This window comes from Xenopus tropicalis, chromosome 4 (assembly GCF_000004195.4).
Source record: "Xenopus tropicalis strain Nigerian chromosome 4, UCB_Xtro_10.0, whole genome shotgun sequence".
Taxonomy (NCBI): Eukaryota; Metazoa; Chordata; class Amphibia; order Anura; family Pipidae; genus Xenopus; species Xenopus tropicalis.
In genome coordinates, this window is record NC_030680.2 from 20,208,804 (window position 1) to 20,215,262 (window position 6,459).

General features: G+C 41.4%; 1 long non-coding RNA gene across 1 annotated transcript in view; it reads right to left on the minus strand.

The window, feature by feature from the left end:
- LOC101732864 overlaps window positions 1-6,436 on the minus strand; it is a 65,730-nt gene extending 59,294 nt beyond the window's left edge. The window contains exon 1 of the long non-coding RNA XR_004222265.1: window positions 6,223-6,436. This is a non-coding gene — a long non-coding RNA (uncharacterized LOC101732864). The remainder of the gene's footprint in view (window positions 1-6,222) is intronic.
- Between the last annotated feature and the right edge of the window lie 23 nt (window positions 6,437-6,459).

The following is a 6,459-nucleotide window of genomic DNA, read 5'->3' on the forward strand; positions in this document are numbered from 1 at the left end:
ATCTCAATAGGATTCAGGTCAGGACTTTGACTAGGCCACTCCAAAGTCTTCATTTTGTTTTTCTTCAGCCATTCAGAGGTGGATTTGCTGGTGTGTTTTGGGTCATTGTCCTGCTGCAGCACCCAAGATCGCTTCAGCTTGAGTTGACGAACAGATGGCCGGACATTCTCCTTCAGGATTTTTTGGTAGACAGTAGAATTCATGGTTCCATCTATCACAGCAAGCCTTCCAGGTCCTGAAGCAGCAAAACAACCCCAGACCATCACACTACCACCACCATATTTTACTGTTGGTATGATGTTCTTTTTCTGAAATGCTGTGTTACTTTTACGCCAGATGTAACGGGACACGCACCTTCCAAAAAGTTCAACTTTTGTCTCGTCGGTCCACAAGGTATTTCCCAAAGTCTTGGCAATCATTGAGATGTTTTTTAGCAAAATTGAGACGAGCCTTAATGTTCTTTTTGCTTAAAAGTGGTTTGCGCCGGTTGGTTTTGCCCAGTCTCTTTCTTATGGTGGAGTCGTGAACACTGACCTTAATTGAGGCAAGTGAGGCCTGCAGTTCTTTAGATGTTGTCCTGGGGTCTTTTGTGGCCTCTCGGATGAGTTGTCTCTGCGCTCTTGGGGTAATTTTGGTCGGCCGGCCACTCCTGGGAAGGTTCACCACTGTTCCATGTTTTTGCCATTTGTGGATAATGGCTCTCACTGTGGTTCGCTGGAGTCCCAAAGCTTTAGAAATGGCTTTATAACCTTTACCAGACTGATAGATCTCAATTACTTTTGTTCTCATTTGTTCCTGAATTTCTTTGGATCTTGGCATGATGTCTAGCTTTTGAGGTGCTTTTGGTCTACTTCTCTGTGTCAGGTAGCTCCTATTTAAGTGATTTCTTGATTGAAACAGGTGTGGCAGTAATCAGGCCTGGGGGTGACTACAGAAATTGATATTGAAATTGAAAATTGAAATTGATAAACCACAGTTAAGTTATTTTTTAACAAGGGGGGCAATCACTTTTTCACACAGGGCCATGTAGATTTGGAGTTTTTTTTCTCCCTTAATAACGTAAACCTTCATTTAAAAACTGCATTTTGTGTTCAATTATGTTATCTTTGACTAACAGTTAACGGTTTTTGATGAGCAGAAACATTTAAGTGTGACAAACATGCAAAAGAATAAGAAATCAGGAAGGGGGCAAATAGTTTTTCACACCACTGTATAAAAGAGTGATAGATGGTTGATAGATAGATAGATAGATTAGATAGATAGATAGATAGATAGACTGCAGAAACAGACCACGCTCCCTTCAGTGAGGAGGTATGGAAGCTACCAGAAACCAGAAACTTTCCTTGTGTTTGAAACCATTGCTGATAAATGAGCCTAAACAAAAAAAGATAAATGAAATACCCTACAGTCCCATTTTCAGCATTACTGATGGTGAGCCATAATGTTACCTTTGCAGCAGTTTTGTTAGGGAAATATAATTTTGCATGTCGGTTTGAAAGATACAGCTACTGACAGTGACTCATTGAGTCCCTCTCTGCCATCTGGAATTACTGGCTTTTATCGATGGCAAAGGATATCGTTCAGAAACAGAACAAAACATTTACATTAGATCATTTATATATTGTAATTTTTCAGCTTTATCCACTTTGGTATTGGCTAACCCCCTTCTCCCCCCCTCGGTGGACTTACTGATTTTATAGGAATTAAAGATGACGTGAGTTAATGAGCTCTAACATTAAAGGAAAACTATACCCCTGAACAATGTAGGTCTCTATAAAAAAATATATTGCATAAAATAGATGTAAAACCCTGCTTCATCTAAATAAACCATTTTCATAAAGATATACTTAAGTATGTACCATTGGGTACTCCTAAATAGAAAACTGCCATTTTAAGTAATAAGGTATGCAGGATCCATGGTGCACACAAACAAACCAAGGAAACATATACAGTGGTGTGAAAAACTATTTGCCCCCTTCCTGATTTCTTATTCTTTTGCATGTTTGTCACACAAAATGTTTCTGATCATCAAACACATTTAACTATTAGTCAAAGATAACACAAGTAAACACAAAATGCAGTTTTTAAATGAGGGTTTTTATTATTTAGGGAGAAAAAAAATCCAAACCTACATGGCCCTGTGTGAAAAAGTAATTGCCCCCTGAACCTAATAACTGGTTGGGCCACCCTTAGCAGCAATAACTGCAATCAAGCGTTTGCGATAACTTGCAACGAGTCTTTTACAGCGCTCTGGAGGAATTTTGGCCCACTCATCTTTGCAGAATTGTTGTAATTCAGCTTTATTTGAGGGTTTTCTAGCATGAACCGCCTTTTTAAGGTCATGCCACAACATCTCAATAGGATTCAGGTCAGGACTTTGACTAGGCCACTCCAAAGTCTTCATTTTGTTTTTCTTCAGCCATTCAGAGGTGGATTTGCTGGTGTGTTTTGGGTCATTGTCCTGCTGCAGCACCCAAGATCGCTTCAGCTTGAGTTGACGAACAGATGGCCGGACATTCTCCTTCAGGATTTTTTGGTAGACAGTAGAATTTATGGTTCCATCTATCACAGCAAGCCTTCCAGGTCCTGAAGCAGCAAAACAACCCCAGACCATCACACTACACCACCATATTTTACTGTTGGTATGATGTTCTTTTTCTGAAATGCTGTGTTACTTTTACGCCAGATGTAACGGGACATGCACCTTCCAAAAAGTTCAACTTTTGTCTCGTCGGTCCACAAGGTATTTTCCCAAAAGTCTTGGCAATCATTGAGATGTTTTTTAGCAAAATTGAGACAAGCCATAATGTTCTTTTTTCTTAAAAGTGGTCTGCGCCTTGGAAATCTGCCATGCAGGCCGTTTTTGCCCAGTCTCTTTCTTATGGTGGAGTCGTGAACACTGACCTTAATTGAGGCAAGTGAGGCCTGCAGTTCTTTAGATGTTGTCCTGGGGTCTTTTGTGGCCTCTCGGATGAGTTGTCTCTGCGCTCTTGGGGTAATTTTGGTCGGCCGGCCACTCCTGGGAAGGTTCACCACTGTTCCATGTTTTTGCCATTTGTGGAAAATGGCTCTCACTGTGGTTCGCTGGAGTCCCAAAGCTTTAGAAATGGCTTTATAACCTTTACCAGACTGATAGATCTCAATTACTTTTGTTCTCATTTGTTCCTCAATTTCTTTGGATCTTGGCATGATGTCTAGCTTTTGAGGTGCTTTTGGTCTACTTCTCTGTGTCAGGTAGCTCCTATTTAAGTGATTTCTTGATTGAAACAGGTGTGGCAGTAATCAGGCCTGGGGGTGACTACAGAAATTGATATTGAAATTGAAAATTGAAATTGATAAACCACAGTTAAGTTATTTTTTAACAAGGGGGGCAATCACTTTTTCACACAGGGCCATGTAGATTTGGAGTTTTTTTTCTCCCTTAATAACGTAAACCTTCATTTAAAAACTGCATTTTGTGTTCAATTATGTTATCTTTGACTAATAGTTAACTGTTTTTGATGAGCAGAAACATTTAAGTGTGACAAACATGCATAAGAATAAGAAATCAGAAAGGGGGCAAATAGTTTTTCACACCACTGTACATTAGGTCACATCAGCCAATTAATGGACAGATTCTGCCTTTAACTCACACACAGGGTTGCCAGGTTGGCGTTTTTTCCGCCAAATTGGGCTACTAATTTAAAGCCCAGGCAGGGTTCCAAGTACAAACCCGCCAAGGTACAAATTTGGGCTAGTTTTTGGAGCCTTGGTGGGTTTGTAGTTTGGAAACTATCCAAAGTTTTATTCCTCTGACATGCCTGTCCCAATGCATGCTGGGTAATGTCGTTTGTATCTTACATTTAGCCTACAGCTAAGATTAATATAAAACTACAATACCCAGCATGCAATTATAGACAGAAGCTCCCTTTTCTATTCCTATTTGCTGCACCTGAAGCAGCAAAACTGGGCACAGAGGGAAGGGAAACATCACTCATGCTCCAGTAACTGGAGGGGGGGCGCAGGGCTTGGGTAGTGATTATACGCTGTAAAAAGGCATATTTCCCACATATACTTTTATTTTTTAGACATTTTTTTCATTGGACATATTGGGCTATTTTTGGGCTACTTTCAAAGTGGCTTTTGGCTAGTTTTGGGCTGGTTTTAGAACAGAGTTTGGCTAGTTTGAAAAAATAAATCTGATAATGCGGAGAAGGGATCCATCAAACTGTTAAGATGCCACTTAAAGGAAAACTATACCCCCAAACAATATAAAAATATATTGCATAAACAGCTCATATGTAAAACTCTGCTTCATCTAAATAAACCATTTTTATAAATATATATTTTAGTAGTATGAGCCACTGGTTAATCCTAAATAGAAAATTGCCATTTTAAGAATTAAAGGGGCCGCCCCCTTGGATCATAGGATTCACCGTGCACACAAACAAGCCAAGGCACACATACATGCTAGGCCCCATCAGCCAATGAATGGAAATAGTTGTCTTTTGCTTCCACACTACTTCCTGTTACAGTTAGAGCATACCTCCCAACATTAGAAAAATGAAAAGAGGGACAAAAAGATTTGGTGCTCGCAGCGCGGCAATTTTTGACCACGCCCACTTTTGTGGCCACGCCCCAATTACCACACCCCATTTTTAACAAAAATACTCCTTTTATTTAGATGAAATGGCGGGATCAGATGCAAATGTACTATTCCCTCATACTGTACTACCTAAGGAAAACAATATAGCAACTCCTACATATAAAATACAAATATAGAGAGAAGGGCAGTGAGTTATAAGTGAGTTATAACTATGTACCAGTTTTGCCCCCCCATACACAGTAGCCCCCCATACACAGGTGCCCCCCCATACAGAGTAGCCCCCCCACACAGTGTCCCCCATACACAGTAGCCCCCCCATACACAGTAGCCCCCCCATACACAGTGTCCCCCATACACAGGTGCCCCCCCCCACACAGTGCCTCCATACATGCTGCTGATGCTGCAGCTTCTTCTTCAGCGTCTCCTCTATATGCGGCTCCTTGTTCGGCGGAGCCAGGCCCTTTTATAAGGTTGCGCCCGTGCATGCGTGTGATGTCAATACGCATGGGCACAACCTTATAAAAGGGCCTGTCACCACCGAACAAGGAGCCGTATATAGGGAGGAGCCACAGAAGAAGAGGAACGCCTGACTACAGCCAGCGCATCCCGCTGTCAGGGATAGTTCCATGAATGTCCCGCATTACGGAAATGCAGGACATACATGGAACTATCCGGGACAGCGGGATGCGCTACCAAAACCGGGACTGTCCCGCGGAAAGCGGGACAGTTGGGCGGTATGGTTAGAGCTGCATTGTGTCCTGTCAGCTGATCTCTGACAGCACACAGCCCATCACTACTACATGAGGAAAGGATGTAAAAGGGCAATGTTTATTAATATATATATTCCAGTTTGGTAATATTCTTTAAGAGGCCTCTTCATATGATATAAACTATCTGCCGGCTAAGTATTTATTCTGGGGGGGTATAATTTTTATTTAAAAGATTAAAAAAACAAAAACAGAAAGAAAAAATAAAGATGGCATCGTTGTACTACAACTTGATAGACTAATCTATCCAAAGGTATCAGCGTATCTTCTGAATTATATATAATGTTGAATAAGGGCAAGCCCCCTGACTGAAGCACCATGTTGATTATTTGTAGGTGTAAAATGACATGAAAGAAAACAATAAAAGATTTCGGGAAGTTTCTCAAAATGGAAACCAACTTTAGGGCCCAGTGTTGGACTGGGGTACCTGGGGCCCGGCAGATAACCTCGCCCAGGGGCCCGGCAGATAACCTCAGCCAAGGGCCCGGCAGATAACCTCACCCAAGGGCCCACCAAACAGATAAGCACACTTGCTGCTGCACCCATGCACTTCAATGTACAGAAAATACACTTCGCTTACCACAAACATTTTAGGTCATTTGCCACACCTTTTGACCATAATATACCAGACATACCAGTAAGACCACTTTAAAAATTACATTATTTGTACATTAACCCTAGATATGGCAGTAAGATCAATGCAGAAGATAATGAAATACCCTATTAATGCCAATACTCACAATTAGGCCTGCTACAGAAATGGACGGATTTACTCCAGACATGTAACAGGTCACTGAAGAAATACATTTTAAACTGATTAACCCCACACATGCCAGTTTTATCTCTGGAGAATTTAAAAAAAAAAATGACCTTATCCACTCTTGCTGAAGTAGGGTGTAGGAAACCTTTTTCATCGTTCCCATGCTGCTTGCCGCTCTCTTCCGCCTGCGTCACAATTAAAGATGGGCCTTTAGTGGTATCTGTCTCATTCCGAAGTAGAGATGGCGATCCGAGTGGGCGTTCGTTGTGGCCCTGGGGTACAGCAGGTTGATGCAAGAAGGTCGGCCAGGCCAAAAAAAAAAAAAAAAAAAAAACTTGAAGAATGAA